This window comes from Phyllobates terribilis, unplaced genomic scaffold (genome assembly GCF_046119375.1).
Source record: "Phyllobates terribilis strain yellow unplaced genomic scaffold, ASM4611937v1 Scaffold_1__5_contigs__length_1240528914, whole genome shotgun sequence".
Lineage (NCBI taxonomy): Eukaryota > Metazoa > Chordata > Amphibia > Anura > Dendrobatidae > Phyllobates > Phyllobates terribilis.
Window position 1 is genome coordinate 733,676,533 of NW_027362761.1, and position 19,623 is coordinate 733,696,155.

Genomic DNA, 19,623 nt, shown 5'->3' on the forward strand with positions numbered 1-19,623 from the left:
TGATGCTGTGCGGCCAGCCAATCACAGTAATGCCACAACCAACATGGCTATGGCATTACAGTGAGTGGCAGGCAATCCCTGCATGTTCATTGGCGCTGTAAAGAGCAACAAACATGCAGGGAGGAAACCCGAGCTCCCGCCGAACAACCCCGGAAATACTCGGCGAGCGCCGAGCATCTCGAGCAGTGAGATGCTCGGTGCTCGCCCGAACATGCTCGCTCATCACTACTGTTAACCAAATATTCAGCGAGTTTTGAATCGATCGTGCCTGCATGCTGGTGATTGGCGATTAAGTCAGCAATGAGATTGGCTATTTCAGAAGTGGGATTGTATGATGTAGGTAAATATGTGTCACTGTCCATTAATTGTGTGTGGATCTCAGAGATGTAATATGAACAGTCCATCACCACAACTACTCCCCCCTTATCTACAGGTTTTATAATCAAATACTTCCTATTTTTGAGAGAGGAAAGAGCTCTATTTTCCACTATACTTAAATTATTTTTATTCTGGAACTCACCCCTCTTAATTGCCTGTAGAACACCATTAATATCCCTCTGATCCAAACCAATATATGCTTCAACATGACGGTATGACCATGGAGGTTGGAAATTATTATCTTAAGCCACGTGGAATACGTTGAATTTTGTGATACTCGGCGAGAGTTATGCAGCGTAGTTCAAGAACCGTATGTCTCTTGAGTTCCTTCTCCAAATTCCTTGTACGTACTTCCTCAATAGGGGTATGGAGGAAAGTATCGGGAGTAGTGACCCATGGAATGATACCATTAGCCTCCTATTGGTTAAATGCAAAGGTTGAAAAAGACATGAATGCCACAGGAGCGGGATCACAAAAACATCAATATACAGTCAAATGAGGGGTCGCTCATTGTGAAGGTTGGGTGCTCTGAAGTAGAAAGAATCCAATGTATATACAAAACTTCAGCACTCCAATTGAGATGCAGCAAAATCATTTATTCAACATATAGCTTTATGGCAAAAATAGAGAGAATATACTAATCACGTACCAACGTTTTGACCTGTGTCGGTCTTTGTCAAGGTTGTTCTAAATGAAAAAAATATACAGTATCAGAATAATGCATATTAAAGAAAATTCACTTTAAGACAGCGAACAAATCATAAAATAAATGAACAAATCTAGGGACATAATGGAATATGAAAAACCCTGTAAAATAAAACGGCGATGAAACATGATTAAGAGGTCAGTTAGAAAAACTGAAATATTAATCATGTTTCATCGCCATTGTACTTGTTTTTTAGCTATCGGCCTAGGCCAACTCTGTATGGCCTCAACTTTATTAATTTGAGAATTGATCAAGCCCCTGCCAATAACAAACCCCAGGTATTTGGCCTCCTTTAGCCCTAACGCACATTTTTCCGGATTTATTGTGAAGCCTGCCCCATTGATCGCATCTGGCAAGGCTTGCATGTTACACAGATGGTTTCCACAGTCTGCACTGAAGATAACCACATCAGCTAGGAAAGCTGCTGCATAACTATTATGTGGCCTCAAAATAAAATCCATCAACCTCTGAAAGATTGCGGCACTCCATGTAGACCAAAATGTTATGATCTGCAACATAAACTAAGGAAAGATAGGGAAAGCTGTCCCTACAGTAAGACTAAGCTGAATCCCTACGATGTAGCGGGCTGCCTGTTCCTTGTGAACAGACCCGCCTTCGTCCTCGGCTAGTCTGAACGGAGACCTATAGAATAAAGGGAGGGGTCCCTAAAAGAACTAAGGACTGGGACAAAAATGGGACACCTCCTAACAGAAGTTGTTGCAGAGCAAAAAGACAAACAGACAAAAAGTACTAGAGATCCCAGAGGACCAAGCAAACTGACAGAGATAGGCACCGAAGCACCTGGCTAGAAAGACAGTCTAGAAAACACTGAAGTCCAGCAAAGCCAGAAGGGCGGAGCTGGAATATATAGGCAGCTGATCACGTGACCGCAAAACACAAGATAGCAAAAACTAACAGGAGGGTTCTAACACAAACAACATGTGCTTGTATTGGTACAAACCCTCTGGGTGTGAAAAAAGCCATTTTTTCTTTGGCCCTCTTAGTTAACGGAATTTGCCAATATGAGGAGCTGGCCTTGTTTTAAAGACTATTAGACCAATGGACGAAAAGCGGAGTCCGTGGCACTAAGGGATGCGGACTTTTTCCAGCACAGAGCACTGGTTACACCAATCTTATTGCTGTGTTTTATTAGAATTTGCTTGCTTGTCAGTTCAGCCTCAGGAATCAATGTTTCCATTCAGTGACAGTAAGCAGAGGAAGACATGCAGGATGGATCTTATGTATACATACAGTGGTGGCCAAAAATATTGGCACCCCTGCAATTCTGTCAGATAATACTCAGTTTCTTCCTGAACATGATTGCAATCACAAATTCTTTGGTCTTATTATCTTCATTTAATTTGTTTGCAAGGAAAAAACACAAAAGAGAATGAAGCAAAAATCAAATCATTGATCATTTCACACAAAACTCCAAAAATGGGCCAGACAAAAGTATTGGCACCCTCAGCCTAATACTTGGTTGCACAACCTTTAGCCAAAATAACGGCGAACAACAGCTTCCGGTAACCATCAATGAGTTTCTTACAATGCTCTGCTGGAATTGTAGACCATTCTTCTTTGGCAAACTGCTCCAGGTCCCTGATATTTGAAGGGTGCCTACTCCAAACTGCCATTTTGAGATCTCTCCACAGGTGTTCTATGGAATTCAGGTCTGGACTCATTGCTGGCCACCTTAGAAGTCTCCAGTGCTTTCTCTCAAACCATTTTATAGTGCTTTTGGAAGTGTGTTTTGGGTCATTGTCCTGCTGGAAGACCCATGACCTCTGAGGGAGACCCAGCTTTCTCACACTGGGCCCTACATTATGCTGCAAAATTTGTTGGTAGTCTTCAGACTTCATAATGCCATGCACACGGTCAAGCAGTCCAGTGCCAGAGGCAGCAAAGCAACCCCAAAACATCAGGGAACCTCCGCCATGTTTGACTGTAGGGACCGTGTTCTTTTCTTTGAATGCCTCTTTTTTTTTTTCCTGTACACTCTATGTTGATGCTTTTTCCCAAAAAGCTCTACTTTTGTCTCATCTGACCAGAGAACATTCTTCCAAAACGTTTTAGGCTTTCTCAGGTAAGTTTTGGCAAACTCCAGCCTGGCTTTTTTATGTCTCGGAGTAAGAAGTGGGGTCTTCCTGGGTATCCTACCATACAGTCCCTTTTCATTCAGACGCCGACGGATAGTACGGGTTGACCCTTTTGTACCCTGGGACTGCAGGGCAGCTTGAACGTGTTTGGATGTTAGTCGAGGTTCTTTATCCACCATCCGCACAATCTTGCGTTGAAATCTCTCGTCAATTTTTCTTTTCCGTCCACATCTAGGGAGGTTAGCCACAGTGCCATGGGCTTTAAACTTCTTGATGACACTGCGCACGGAAGACACAGGAACATTCAGGTCTTTGGAGATGGACTTGTAGCCTTGAGATTGCTCATGCTTCCTCACAATTTGGTTTCTCAAGTCCTCAGACAGTTCTTTGGTCTTCTTTCTTTTCTCCATGCTCAATGTGGTACACACAAGGACACAGGACAGAGGTTGAGTCAACTTTAATCCATGTTAACTGGCTGCAAGTGTGATTTAGTTATTGCCAACACCTCTTAGGTGCCACAGGTAAGTTACAGGTGCTGTTAATTACACGAATTAGAGAAGCATCACATGATTTTTCAAACAGTGCCAATACTTTAGTCCACCCCCTTTTTTAGGTTTGGTGTGGAATTATATCCAATTTGGCTTTAGTACAATTCTTTGTGTTTTTTCCTTGCAAGCAAATTAAATGAAGATAATAAGACCAAATAATTTGTGATTGCAATTATTTTCAGGAAGAAACTGAGTATTATCTGACAGAATTGCAGGGGTGCCAATACTTTTGGCCACCACTGTAAGTCCAGACAGGAGATCACTGAAGGTAAATTTAAAGCAATCATTCCATTAATTTCGTTAGTGTCTCATGGGTTTTAAGCCATTGTTCTCCCAGCAACTACGTCCATTGTGACTGGGAGAAGCCTAGTGCATAGGGATCGTAGACCCAGGGTAGACCTGCATGTGACACTCCACAGGGAGTCTCACATGCAGTCCCGGGTGATGGGTTCGGCCTGAGAAAAAATACCTCCACTAATGCACAGTTATCTTTGGGAGGGAGGGTGTGAACACTTCTGCCCATTCAGGGGGCTGATCTCAGGGAGGGAGGAAAAGAAGCCACATGTTTAGTTGCAGTTGGTAGAATAACGTCAAAGGGAGAGGATCTAGGCTGAGGTCCTGGAACCCATGGATGGATGGCCTATGGAGTTTGGAGATAGGTTGCCAACTGGGCTGGATAAACATTCTACAATTGTGGGATCTGGTGTCTGGTTTTGATGAACTTTCTTAAGGACTGTTGCTACTGTAAACCTGGGCTTCAGTCGTTTTATCTGTCGTCTGGAGGAGCATGGACTGTGGCTACAGATTACACTGGCTGTAGATACAAAATCTGTGGGCCAACCAAAAGTTGGGAGACAGTGAGTATCGCCTGATACAAAGGCTGTGGAACTACCGCCCCGGAGAAGGGATCTTGTGGACTCGGGGAAATGTATTTTGGCCATTTACCTGGAGTTGTTGTAAAACCTTGAATGTTAAAGAATAAAATATTGTTGCATCGTTAACCTGCCTAGGTAATTACAACCCACAACCTCAGATCTTTACAGCCAATAACCCTTGGTAAGATCCAGAGTTGTTATGTATCTGGCATTACCCAGTTTGTCAATTAATTCATCTACCCTGGGTATGGGTTACGCATCAAATCTAGAGATTTCATTTAAGTTTCGAAAAACATTGCAAAACCTCCAGGTCCCGTTTGGTTTGGGAATCAACACAACCGGGCTAGACCATTCACTTTTCGATCACTCCCAGTTCCAACATACGTTTGACTTCAACTGAGATTACTTCTCGGCTTGCCTTTGATATTCTATAGGATTTAAGGTTTACTTTCTTACCCGGTTTGGTAACTATATCATGTTTTATTAGATGGGTGTTTCCAGGCAGGTCAGAGAAGTTCGTTTTGTTCCTCTGAAGGAATTGCTGCGCTTCCTGTCATTGGGCCGTCGAAAGGGTATCCCTTTATTTTACCTCTGGAACTGGTTGTGGTGACATACTACATTTCAGATCGGCAGCACCCAAAGACTCCCTGTCTTTGCAAGGCTTAAGTAGATTCACATGATACAGCTGGTACAGTTTACGTCTTCCCGGTTGATGTTCCTTATAATCTACTTCTTCAACCTACTTTACTACCTCATAAGGACCCTGACACTTCACCTGCGGTGCTTCTCTCATTGAGAACATTAAATATGGTAAAAGATAATCCCAGTCGCGTCCATCTTTTTCCAGTCTTTTTTAATACGTGCTTTAAAATCTTATTGAACCTCTCGACTAGTCCATCCGTCTGAGGATGATTTACCGAAGTACGTATATGTGCCCTCTTCAGCATTTGACACAACTCCTTCATGACCTTTGGCATGAAGGGTGTGCCTTAGTCATTAAGGATTTCCTTCGTAATTCCCGTGTGAGAAAACATAAAAAATAGCTCACGGGCTTTACTTTAGGATGCAATATTTCTTAGGGTAACCGCTTCAGGGTAGCATGTGGCATAATCTTCTACGATAAGAATATACTGGTGGCCCAAGCAGAGTTTACAATTAGACCCACCAAAGTCATACAAATCCTTTCAAAGGGTACTTCAATGATGGGGAGAGGTACTAGTGGTCTGCAAAAATGGGACATGGGTGCAGTTATTTGGCATATGGTGCAGGATTTACAATAATCCTCAATTTCTTTGTACATCCCCATCCAGAAGAACCTCCACAGGATCCTCTCCTGGGTCTTCTCTAAGTGTCCCCCTAGAACATGACTATGAGCCATATCAAGCACCCTGCACCGATAGGCCTTAGGGACCAGCAATAACTCAACGATTTCCAGATCTTTATTGATCACTCTATACAAGCGCTAATTATTCATAGCAAAGTAAGTAAACCGTTGGTCAGCTCCTGGATATTCAGAAACTTCAGAAACTAAGGGTGTCATCCTTTAATTGAGCCGTACCAAACTTATCCCGTGTTTCTCTATCTCAAGTATTATTGGGGGATCAGGGAGAATTTTGTCTTCTCGAGCGAAGACCTGCAATGGAGAATTTCCACCCTCTTCCTCTGGGCCGGTATTGGGTCTACCCTCAGTGCCTGTCCCTTTCCCCCATAGCTTCCAAAACAAGGGAAAATCGTGGCCCAAGATTACGTTATGCATAAGGGTTTCACTACTCCCACTTCATAGTCCATTATAGCATATGATGTCTCTATTTTCGCAAGGGCCACAGGATAAATTTTGGTGTCACCATGGATACACACCACACTTGAACCTGTCGGGTATATGATCTCAGGATATGGGGCTGTACTAGAGTCACGAGACGACCGGAGTCTAGTAGGGCAGTGACAGGACAATCATTCAGCCAGATTTTGCACACTTGTGGCTCAGTCTCTAGTCCAGGTGTGGCCACACAGGAGAGTGCAGCAAACAGGGACTGGTGCCAGCCAGCGTCACCTTCCATAGGCTCTGGACCTAATAAACACTCAGCAATGACATGACCGAACTCACGACACTGGACTAGCCTGGGTTTTTTAAGCACAGTCGCCACCTGTCCCGGCACTTTTCCGGGCAGTTCCTTCCACCCCCATTGGACGGTGGGACGTTTTCTGACTGAGAGTGGGTCGACGTCGCCCTGCAGGGAATGGGTTGTGGGTAGCGTCCTGGAGGTTTTCCTCCGTAGCAACAAATCTCTCCACCAACTCCACTAGATGGTCCGCACTCCGGGGGTTACCATGGCCGACCTAGTGCTGCAATTTAAGGGGAAGAGCCCGGGGAAAAAAGGTCGACGACCAGCCGCTCCACGATCTGTGCAGGCATACAGACATCGGGTTCCAGACATTTCTTTACCAGATGAAATAAATTAAACATTTGGGACTGGGGAGATCTGTCTACCCAGTCTTCCCAGGCCCAGACCCGCTTAGCCTGCACCGCAGCCATAACTCCTAGGCAAGCAAGAATCTCAGCTTTCAGTTTTGCATAGTCTCACACATCTTTCTCACTAACATCATGATAGGCTTTTAAGACTCTCCGATCAAGTAGGCTGCAAATACGTCCACTCACACTTCCATGGGCAGCTGCTCCCTTTACGACGCTCATTCAAAGATAGTGAGGAAAGTTTTCACATTGCCATCTGAAGTCTTTTTTGCAGGGAGCGCTGCACCACCTCCCTGGCACCCCACAACATAGCCATATCAACAATTCCATCTACTCCAGCATTAGGCGAGTGGTCTGCTCTGGGCCTGGCGCTGCTGCTTCAAGGCTCAATCCTAGGCCTGGATCCGAGATTTGAGCACTTCCTCCATAATGCGGGCTTGTGACTGCATAACATTCAGCAACTGCACCCAGGACAACCACCGGACACTCCCCTAAACCACAGGGTAGGCAAACCTCTGGGAGCACGCTGGCTCCCCGCAAAGGCTTCTCCCGCCTCCAGTATCCTTTGTGAACCCGCCGATTCACAGCTACAGCACACTGCAATCTTCTCTGTTGTTATGCTCACACCTGGACTGTTTGGCGTGAGCGTGGTTAGTGGTCCCACTGGGCCACGAACCGAGGAGTGCCTGGAGGGGCGTGAATAGGGACCTTGCCAGATCCGACCACGGACGCACGGTGGCTTAATCAACTCCGTGGTCCGAGGAGGGACATGGGAGGTGGCCCAGGTGCTGCTACAGGTCAGACCCCGGTCACAGCTGTTGACCCACACTGGGGAATGCAGGAACAGGCAGGTTAGGCTGGTATGCAGACAGGCGGGTACTGGCAGGCATGGCTGGTATGCAGACAGGCAGGTACTGGCAGGCATGGCTGGTATGCAGACAGGCAGGTACTGGCAGGTAGGTAAACAGGCTGGATAGGGACCAGTACAGACTGGGATACAGGAACAGAGCCGCAGGTGTGGAGGGGAAGCAGAGTGGAGCAGAGCAGAGCCACAGGTGCAGAGGGGAAGCAGAGCAGGGCAGAGCAGTGCAGCAGGTGCAGAGAGCAAGCGGAGCAGGGCAGAGCAGAGCCGCAGGTGTGGAGGGGAAGCGGAACAGAGAAGAGCCGCAGGTGCAGAGGGGAAGCGGAGCAGGGCAGCGCAGAGCCGCAGGTGCGGAGGGGAAGCAGAGCAGGGCAGCGAAGAGCCGCAGGTGCGGAGGGGAAGCAGAGCAGAGCCACAGGTGCGGAGGGGAAGCAGAGCAGGGCAGAGCAGAGCTGCAGGTGCGGAGGGGAAGCAGAGCAGGGCACAGCAGAGCCGCAGGTGCAGAGGGAAAGCGGAGCAGGGCAGAGCGGAGCCACAGGTGCGGAGGGGAAGTGGAGCGGAGCAGTGCAGCAGGTGTGGACAGACAGGACCGGGCTCTGTTCACATGGAACAGAGAGGGACCAGGGAACACAGGAAGATAGCCAGAACACAGGAGGTAGATACGGAGGCAGGGAAATGGGACAAGCAGAACCAGATACACACAAGGTACTCGCTATGAAGTAGCGAGTGGACACAAAACTCACAAACAGAAGTACGGAGACAACAAGTAGGAGTTAGGTACTGGTTCAGACACTACAGGAAAAGAGAAGGATCGGGCATAGAGACAAACAGGTAATGGGCTGGGACACAGTTCAGACAGGAACTGACACAGGAACGAAATACAGGAATAAGCCTGGGCTTTCAGCCCCCAGGGTGGTGGAAATAGACTAGAAGTCACAGATACAGGTAACGAGCCTGGGTACCCTGCCCCGAGAGTGGCGGAAATAGACAAGATTCAGGACTGGACCTGGCAACTCACAGTTGCACAGAACACGCTGAAAGAAAGTGTTGCTCAGGCACCTCCCACTGGGTGGAGGAGGTTTAAGTATCCAGTGACTCACAGCAATAGGCTGGGGACGCATTTAGACTGCGCACACTGTAACTATAAGAATCAGGAAGTACCAGCGCTGCCGCCCTAAGCCAGCAGACAAAAGACATGCACACAGCAAGTAGAGGAGTATAGTGCACAGCCTGGACTGGTAGGTAAGTTGGTGGTCTTGCATGGTGAGAGATGGTAAGCCATGCCAGCATGCCGCCAGGGATGTTACATCTGTCCTGCGAAGCCTTTATGTGTCACGCCGTTGCCCTTAGCAAACAGAGAGCCCGCATTCTCCACCATATTGTAATGCACTAGGGGTGTTGCAGGGCGGCATGGCAGTGACATAGACGACAACAGTCCATATAAAAAAAAACATGGGGATTTTATTTTCAGCCAAAATGCAGCAAAACAATAAAGTAACCAAAAAACAACAAAGACTTGCCCGGCTAGGCGCTAACTAACATACCATACTTCTGACTGATGCTACCAGGGATGTATGGGGACTTGGCTTTTCAGAAACTCAGGATATAGCACATTTAACCGCTGCGCATTTCCTCCTCAGGAACACCTTCTGTCAGTTGAGTCTGTGACTCTAATGAAGCTTTTTCCTTCAAGCTTTTCTGTGTCAACCTCTCTCAGCTGAGCTGGCTAAGCCTCCAGTACTACCCATACTGGAGTGGGAGTGGGAGTGATGACTCCCACTGCCAAATCCTGCTAATCACTCTAATAAAAACCGTCCATACCATAAATAAAATGGCTCAGCAGCTAAGCTGCTGCACCAACCAGTACTACCCGGCTTTTAATATCTGCCCAGATTAACTTTCTGGGAGAGAAACACTTCATCCAGTTTCTTCCCTGTTGGCCGCCTACAATGGTTATAGGAATCGATTGATTTTAGTTATTTATTCCAAAGGGTGTGCAACCAAATATTAAGTTGAGGGTGCCAACAATTTTGTCCAACCCGTTTTTGGGGTTTAAGGTGAAATTATGTCCAATTTGCCATTTTTTCCTTTGTTTTTTTGTGTTGTTCCAATACACACAAAGGAAATAAACACATGTTTAACAAAACATGTGTAATTGCAATAATTTTCAGGGAGAAATATTTCATTTTCTGGAACAATTTCAAGTGTGCCAACACTATCAGCCTTGCCTGTATGTGTAGAATCTAATCTATTTATGGCAAATTAGGATTATCATTTGAATTCATTACACCATAAAATAACTATTTTAATAGTAGTACAATAAAAACTTTTATTGACCTCCTAGCGAAGGGTCACTTCTATTGGGGCTTTGCCTCTTTAGTAGTGATGAGCGAGCACTAAAATGCTCGGGTACTCATTGCTCGAGTCGAGCAAATTGGAATGCTTGAGTGATCGACCCGAGCAACGAGCCCATTGTAAGTCTATAGGAAACTCAAGCATTTTTCCTGCCCCCCTCCCCGCGGAGGTCTGCAGGGGGCCTAAAAATTGCCGAAACAGTGCTGAAATTACATAGGAACAGCATGGGGAAGACCCCTGGGAGCATCTCTGACTCCCAGGTCACTGCTGTGAACAGTATTGTCAGAGTATTACGCCACTTTTATGGGCTCACAATAAAACATACAAAAACGAAACCAAATGGATTTTCCTGGGAAAAATGTTAAGGAACATCCTTTCCAGGGTAATGACTTGTATATAAGGCAAAATAAATAACCAAAAACAAAAATGATCCTCCACACCTTGGGCTATGTTCACACGTAGCGTTTTTGATGCGTTTTTGCACGTTTGCATTGCTTTCAAGGGTGAAAAAAACATTTACCAGTAAATGTCATTTTAACATTTTACTACCTTTTCTTCCCATGTGGTGTGTGAGACATGATCAGAAACATCCAGTTTCATTTATGAAGGAGGGCCTCTGAAAGTCACAAAGCCTATTTTTATAGGGCCATCAGGCGGCCCTTACTTAAAGGGCCAGCAGTTGGCCCTCTCTATTGTCTTATAGGGTCATCAGCCGGCTATGCTTTGTTGTTCCCATTATTAAAGAGTGGGTCTCCTATACAGTTATTGCTTATGCGGTGACTGCAAGGGTTGCCAAAATTTAGACTCCCCCCCCCCCCCCCCATACCCCTTTGAAGAGACATAGAGGGCCTCAGTAAAAAAAAAGTTCCCATTATAAAGGAGTGGGTCTCTTATAGTGGTAATGCCCATGCAGTGACTGCGAAGGCTGCCTAAATTTGTGAAATACTGCAATACCAATTTGAAGACACAGAGGTGGGCCTCAGTAACAACATGTTCCCATTAGAAAGGAGCGGTTCTGCTATACAGTTATTGCGTATGCAGTGACTGCAATGGCTGGCTAAATGTAGGAAAAATCCCAATACCAATTTGAAGACACATAGAAGTGGGCCTCAGTAACAAAATGTTCCCATTATAAAGGAGCGGTTCTGCTATACAGTTATTGTGTATGCAATGACTACAACGGCTGCCTAAATTTGGGAAATACCCCAATACCAATTTGAAGACGCATAGAGTAGGGCCTCAGTAACAAAATGTTCCATTATAAAGGAGAAGTTCTGCTATACAGTTATTGCGTATGAAGCTGACTCGCCCCCTGGGCCGTGGGGCACCCGGAACCGGGCAATAGGGAGACGATGAGGGTAGTAGTGGTGACCTGGTCCCGTGGCTCAGAGTGGTCAGACCAGTGGCAGTCTTTTAGATGTTTTAGATAATGTCTGACTACGCCACCCGTGGATTGCGGTTATTAGGAACCGCCGCTGCAGGGCAGACCGCTGGGGCCGATGATGGATGCAGCTGGGATGGTGTGACTCCCCACGGGAAGAGTGCGGCCCCAGGGCAGTGTAGTGGATGGTGGGAGTGATGGTGGTGGGAGTCCCAGTACCGTTAGTGCTGGAGGGGCAAAAGAGCACACAGACAACGTACTGCAGTCCAATGTCTTTTACTCACAGTTCAGGTGCTCCGGGTCACTTCTGCGCAAGCAGTGACCACCCAAGCCGTGCAGTGTCCACCAGGTGAGGGGCTCGGTCAACCCCCAGGCAGTTCAGGAGCATGGCACAGGACCCCCTTCAATCCTTTCTCTGGCCTGCCTCACCAGTGACCCACTTTTGTCCAGCTGCCGCGGACTTGCGTGGGTAAACGTGGGCCCCGTTCTCCGCTGTCCTATATGGTGCCTTCCTAGCAGGTTTGATGAGGTGCTGCACCAATAAATGGTCACAGCCTCCGGTTTTTGGCTGAGGGTTGTTTCTCCTCCACCAACTTGGGATCCGGTACCCTTAATCTGCCTGACCCTGCACCCTGGATTCTCGTGGGTTCTTAGGGTCCCTTCCACCTTCTTGTTCCTAAGCCCTTCTGTTTCTCTGTCTCTTCTTCTCCTTTTCTGTTCTGTCTTCTCCTCCTTCCCTTGGCCTCTTCTCCAGGCCCACTTCTTCTCCTCTCAGGCTCCGGCCTTTTCTCTAGGCCTGCCTCTGAGCAGAGCTCCTACAGAGCCTCTGCTCCCTGTCTTCTCCTCTCTGGACAGAACTTCTTCTCTGAGCTAAGATGGTGCCCACCTTTTATACATCCCTCTGACCATGAGCCCAGGTGACCAGCAACCAATGGGCTCCTACCTACGCTCAGGAACCAACCCCTATCTGCTCCTACAGCACTGGGTGTTCCACCCCCCTCCCCACTCCAGACAGGGACATAGTCGGTCGAGCCTGCACTTCTGTCTAGTGGGAGCACCGTTGAGCTGTCCCTCGGAAATGGGGTGTGTGTGCTGTATGCAGCTAACTGAGCCCTGGTCCATACTCCATCCTTACCTGGGAGTGGAATACCACACCTCTGGCAGAGGTGCAATACCCCTGTAGCGGCCGAACCCTCGGGGCGCTACACAGTGACTTCAGCGGCTGCCTAAATGTAGGGAAAACCCCAACACCAATTTAAAGACACATAGAGGAGAGCCTCTGTAACAACATGTTCCCATTAGAAAGGAACAGTTCTGCTATACAGTTATTGCGTATGCAGTGACTGCAACGGCTGACTACTTTTTGGAAAAACCCAATACCAATTTAAAAATACATAGAGGAGGGCCTCAGTAACAAAATGTTCCCATCATAAAGGAGCGGTTCAGCTATACAGTTATTGCATATGTAGTGACTGTAACGGCTGCCTAAATTTAGGAGGACAAGGATATGGATATGGTTGCTGATGGTGGTAGTTGCAACGACAGGTGCAGGGCGGGAGGCATCTTCACATGTGCCATGTACAGAGGATTGACGTGCACGCACAACAGCGGAACAAGCAGTGGTGTCACCCGCAGACACTGTGCTGGACCCTGGGGTTTGGCCCACTTAGTCGGGTGCTTTGCTGCCATGTGCCTGATCATGCTGGTGGTGGTCAGGCTGCTAGTTTTGCTACCCCTGCTGATGCTGGCCTGGCAGGTGGTGCAAATGGCCTTTTTGAGGTTCAGCAGAGTCTTTAAAAAACAACCAGACTCGGGAAGACCTAACAGTTGTACTGGCAACTTCCGTCGTGTTGATGTTACGGGGAACAGTTGCCCGCCATCTATCTGCGGCCACCACACTGCTTGTTCTTGTCTGTTGTGGTGCTATGCCTCCCTCCTCCTGTGTGCTACTGTTCTCGCTCTGCATGTCACCTTGCCAGGTTGGGTCAGTGACTTCATCGTCCACAACCTCGTCTTCCACTGATCCTCCTCCTGACTTTCTGGCAATTGTGTCTCATCATCATCCACCTTTTGTGACAGTAATTGCACTTTCCCACCGTCGCCTTCGTGTGATCGTGGCTGCTCAAATATATGGGCATCGCTACATACGATCTCCTCTTGCCCCGCTTGAAGCTGGCTGGGCGAGAGGCCAGAAAAATATATAAATGGAAAAGTGAACAGCTCTTTGGAGTGTCCAAGTGTGGGATCAGTTGTCTATGGGCACTCTGCATGGTGGAAGGAAGGAGGATCAGGGTTAGGAATATGCGGTCCAGACTCACGGCTATACTGAGACTTGATCATGTGGAAGACAAGGTGGTGCTGGTGGTGGCAAAGTGACTGGAAGCATTAACTGCTATCCAACCAACAACCTTTTGATACTGCTCTGGGTTCAATAGTCATGTCCTGCGGTCCCCTAGTAATTGGGACAGGAAGGTTGGGCGACAAGATATGGGTGTTTGTTGTGGCACAATTTCAGCTTGCCCACGGCCTCAGCCTCCAACTCTGCATGTGACTCGCCCCCTGGGCCGTGGGGCACGCGGAACCAGGCAATAGGGAGACGATGGGGGTAGTAGTGGCGGCCCGGTCCCTCGGCTCAGGGTGGTCAGACCAATGGTAGTCTGCTACGTGCTTCAGATAATGTCCGACTACGCCACCCGTGGATTGCGGTTATTAAGAACCGCCGCTGCAAGGCAGTCCGCCGGGGCTGATGATGAATGCAACTGGAATGGTGTGACTCCCCACGGGAAGAGTGCTGCCCCAGGGCAGTGTAGTGGATGTTGGGAGTGATGGTGGTGAGAGTCCCAGTGCCGGTAGTGCTGGAGGCGCGAAGGAGCACACAGACAACAAGTTACAGTCCAGGGTCTTTACTCACAGTTCATTTGTTCCGGGTCACTTCTGTCAGCAGTGACCGCCCGAGCCGTGCTGCGTCCACCAGGTGTGGGGCTCGGTCAACTCCCAGGCAGTTCAGGAGCATGGCACAGGACCCCCTTTAATCCTTTCTCTGGCCTGCCTCACCAGTGACCCACTTTTGTCCAGCTGCCGCGGACTTGTGCGGTTAAACGTGGGCCCCGTCCTCCGCTGTCCTATATGGCGCCTTCCTAGCAGGTTTGATGAGGTGTCGCACCAATAGATGATCACGACGACCGGTCTTTGGCTGAGGGTAGTTTCTCCTCCACCAACTTGGGATCCGGTACCCTTAATCTGCCTGACCCTTCACCCTGGATTCTCGTGGGTTCTTAGGGTTCCTTCCACCTTCTTGTTCCGGAGCCCTTCTGTTTCTCTGTCTCTTCTTCTCTTTCTCTGTTCCTTTCTGTTCGTTTCTCGCAGAGCTGGGATGAGACTTAATCACAGCTCCCTTTCACCTCCTCTCTCTCTCTTCTCCGGCCTCTCTCTAGGCCCGCTCCTGAGTGGAGCTCCTACAGAGCCTCCACTCCCGGTCTTCTCCTCTGACTGAACGAACTTCTCTTCTCCTAGAGCTAAGATGGTGCCCACCTTTTATACCTCCCTCTGCCCATGAGCCCAGGTGACCAGCAACCAATGGGCTCCTACCTATGCTCAGGAACCAACCCCTATCTGCCCCTACAGCACTGGGTGTTCCACCCCCCCTCCCCACTCTAGGCAGGGACATAGTCGGTCGTGCCTGCACTTCTGTCTAGTGGGAGCACCGTTGAGCTGTCCCTCGGAAATGGGGTGTGTGTGTTGTATGCAGCTAACTGAGCCCTGGTCCATACTCCATCCTTACCCGGGAGTGGAATATCACACCTCTGGTCTGAGGTGCAATACCCCTGTAGAGGCCGAACCCTCGGGGCGCTACACATGCACCATCACGTTCACTTCCTCGTCCCTTGCTACACGTCTTGCCCATTTTAAATGGAGGATAATTTTTTCCACGGTCACGACAAATGGCTGGATTTATACCGCAGTTATATATGTGATACGTCTGACAGACGCCCATGGTTTTAGATAGCGGGCTTGTAGTTTACTATTATTCACAGCGACCACGTGTAAATAGCTTCACTGACACACTGCTACAAACTGTAAATGGAGGACAATATTTTCCACGGTCGCTACAAATGGCTGGATTTTTATCGCTGTAATATGGGATCACAGCTGATGATGGAAAATATCTAATGTTTTTCTAATCCGTGCCACACCGCATTGATGCAGTAATTGATGTAAAAGGAGCTCTGACCAAGTATTGAATGCATTTACTGAACATACATTTCAGTAGGCCAACATTTTGGATTTGAAAAACATTTTTCAAGCTGTTATTATAAAGTATTCTGATTTACTGAGGTAATGACTTTTGTGTTTTCATTGGCTGTAAGCCATAATCATCAACATTAACATAAATAAACACTTAAAATAGATCACTCTGTTTGTAATGACTATATAATATATGAGTTTCACTTTTTGTATTGAAGAACTGAAAAAAATTAACTTTTTGATGATATTCTAATTTAGTGAGATGCACTGGTATATATACTCCTGGAGTACCTATATCTGACTATTACACCGCCAATTCTGTCCCAAACACAGCAGCACCTCTCCCTACTCTGCCTGTCTGAAGGTTAGACTGTGACGAGCCTAACGTCACCAGGTCTTATATAGACCTGATGATGCTATGTGGCCAGCCAATCACTGTAATGCCACAACCAACATGGCTAAGGCATTACTGTGCATGGCAAGTAATCCCTGCATGTTCATTGACTCTTTAAAGAGCACCAAACATGCAGGGCGGGAACCTGAGCTCCCGCCCGAACATCTCGTAAATACTCGGCGAGCATGTCGAGCAGTGAGATGCTCGGGCGAGTACCAAGCAGTAGTGAGCATGCTCGCTCATCACTACTCTTTAGGCCTTTTTTAATTAGACAACATAGAGAGTAGTAGGCGCTTTGAGTGCTGAGATGATAGGGGGAGCACAAGGGGAGTGTGTGCTGATGTTGGAGAAGAGGAGGGAACTTTCAACTCAGGAAAAGTGCGTCATAGCTGGGGAGCGTGTTACTACGGGGTGTGTTGTAATTAGCCTTTTAGTAACCAGGAAGCGTGCTGGACCAGAAACGGGGTTTGTAGATTTTATATTTTCTCCCGGGCCAAATATAATTACACTATGGGACACATTTGGCCTACGGGCCTGAGTTTGACATGTATGATCTAATCAATCTGCTGCAAATCAACTGTGAATCAAATTTTATGAAATTCTTAGTGTTATGCATCTCCCTCAGCTCGGCAGAGTTGATCAACTTCCCCCATGGCCACTGTCCTCTCCTGTTCGCCACGCTGATTTTTTTAAGTGGCCCAGCATGCTCCCAGCATGCTCCCATGTCATTGTAGGGATGTGGACTGTCTTACCCTGTTCCTGGCCCTGAAGACAACAATCACTCTATGTGTATAGTGCTATGTGGTTTTACATGTAATGTGTTATGGTAATATACAGCATGTAAGTAATGCATAATATGCATAGGGCAGGGTAAGCACAGGATTAGATTAGGGATAAAATAAGTACTGTTTATATAGCAAGTGGTTTAGTAACGGCATAGAACAATAGGTTTAAGGTTTAGTCTATAGGATAGGACAGTTAATAAAAGAACTAGCCCAGTGGGTGGGAACTAGTGTTAATAAAGTGGGTACTTCCTAGTAGTAAGGGGAATAGAGAAGTGCAGTGACGAGTCCAAGTTCAAGTCCAGTGGGCTGTTAGGGTCAGTATGTGTCTACCATTCGAGGCAGTGGGACGCTTTACTGGAATCCCGAACTTACTCTCCTGTCGTGCCTAGAGCCCAAGACCTGACTTAGGGGCTGCCGGGCAAATTGTGTCCTTTAGCGTACAAGGGAAGATGGACAGAAGACAGAAGATAAAGGATCCCAGGTGCGCTGCCGAAGGGGAAGGGAGATCCCTGGGGCTAACAGAGCAAGTGGGCAAAGGGATGCTCAAGGAAGAATAAATGGTAGGGCTGAAGATGTGCTGTGCTAAGAAAGTAAGGAATATGAATTTATGAATTGCTGTGCCCTATCTCATGTGTTACCACTTGATAAACTTGTACTGATTAGTAAACATTTGTTTGTTGCAATGAACTTGATATCCCCTGAGTTGTGTGCGGCGTCTTCTGAGGATAGAGGTCTGGAGACAGCGAAGGCCTGCAGCCTACAAGTGAGTGTTATGCACCCCACACCTGACAGCACACTGGGACTGGGACAGTGTTTTTTGTAAAGTACCAGAGCGTAACCAGACAACAACTCTGTCATGGTTTCAGCTTTTGTGTACTTTACATCATCATCGGTGTTACACGCACGCCGCTAGGTTCAGATAGGGGCGAGACAGGTTATATGAATTCTTTTGACTCCTGGGGGAACCGTTACTCAGGACGACTATAGACCATGTGCTGCAGCTTCTCTCAGGCACACAGGGGTATTAACCCTCAGGCACAGACACGTAGGTTGTTTCACTTGCTGACCAGTCACACTTGATAAGAGTCCTCATAAATGGTAGAACAGTAGCATTTAATAAGAAGCCGCATGGCCAGTGCAAGTTAAGTCTTATGAGCAACAGGCTCCAGTGACAAACAGTACAGTTACCTTAGCAGCACAGCAGTTCACAGTTTTCCCAGTAGTACAGGACAGCACAGTTCTAATGCAAAGGCACATTAGTGAACACAGCATTCTTTACAGCACAGTGAGATGGAGGAGGGGTGAGGGTTTGCTGAGGGAGATGATCCCGTTGACACCATTTCTTCCAGTCCTTATCTTTCTGCCTGACAATGCTCTGCACTGCTAGTTCAGGAACTCTACCTGACCTGTGCTTAGCTTCACTCCTGACTTGAATCCTTTTTACTTGCAAGGGCACTTCTGTGAGATACAGAACACACACACCACCTTTCTCTTCGGCTCCAGCCAGACAGTAAACCACTTCCCCACAATCCCCCTGGGGCTCTGCTAAAACACTCCCCTTCTCCTGTGACTGTGTTAACCCCTCTTGATGCTTCTGGAGCACAACACTTCCTGTCTCATGTGCTTGTGTTACTTCTAATAGTTTCTGAATGCTTTCAAAGCAACACCACTACTTCTGCATGTCACACTCTGGAACAGCACTACTTCTGCATGTCACATCTGTCTAGGTCTATATCAGGCCCAATAAGACACACACCTGTGTCTTGGTAGTAAGACTCTTAGTTCTGTTTGTTTTCCTGTGCACCACTACATGCTCCTGGCCTGCCTTTGTCTGCAATGTCTCAGGCTTTCCTGTGTTTTGTCTGCCTGAGGCCTCTGGTGTTTTGAGTCCTTGCTCTATACCTGCTTTTCTATATCATGTCTGCCTGCGGCCTCCAGTCCTCACTCCATGTGTGCCTTCCTGCTGCTACATTACCAGTATACATGTGCCCACCCGGACCTGGGCTTAGAGGATCCACCTCACAAAGTGAGCCCTTAATACTTAGGAACCAGCAAATCGAACAATTCACCATTCAAATTACGTGAATTGTTTAAAAAAATGGCCAGTCCCATTTCACAAATTGCCAAATAATGCATCAACTAGAAAGTGGGCTCACTTGATGTCATGCAAAGCAGACTTCCCCACAATCTCTTAAAGCTATTAAATCACATGTCTAGTTTACTCAATCACGGTGGACTATCATAGCCTCTATAAAAGTTGAGAGCAAGGAAAACAGTGACTATTTTAGGGTTTTAAAGTCTAGGGATAGGAGGTCAGAGCGCACAGTTCATCATTAGATGTAGGAATAGAATAGCCAGAGTTAGAATGCGTTACTCTACTGCAGCACGGAAGAATATAGAAAATAGGAATGGTTGTCTCAATCTGTGAATAAATAATAATAAGAATTTTATTTATATAGAGCCAACAAATTCAACAGCACTTTACAATTAAGTGAGGACAATACACATATTGCATAGACAATAAAGAC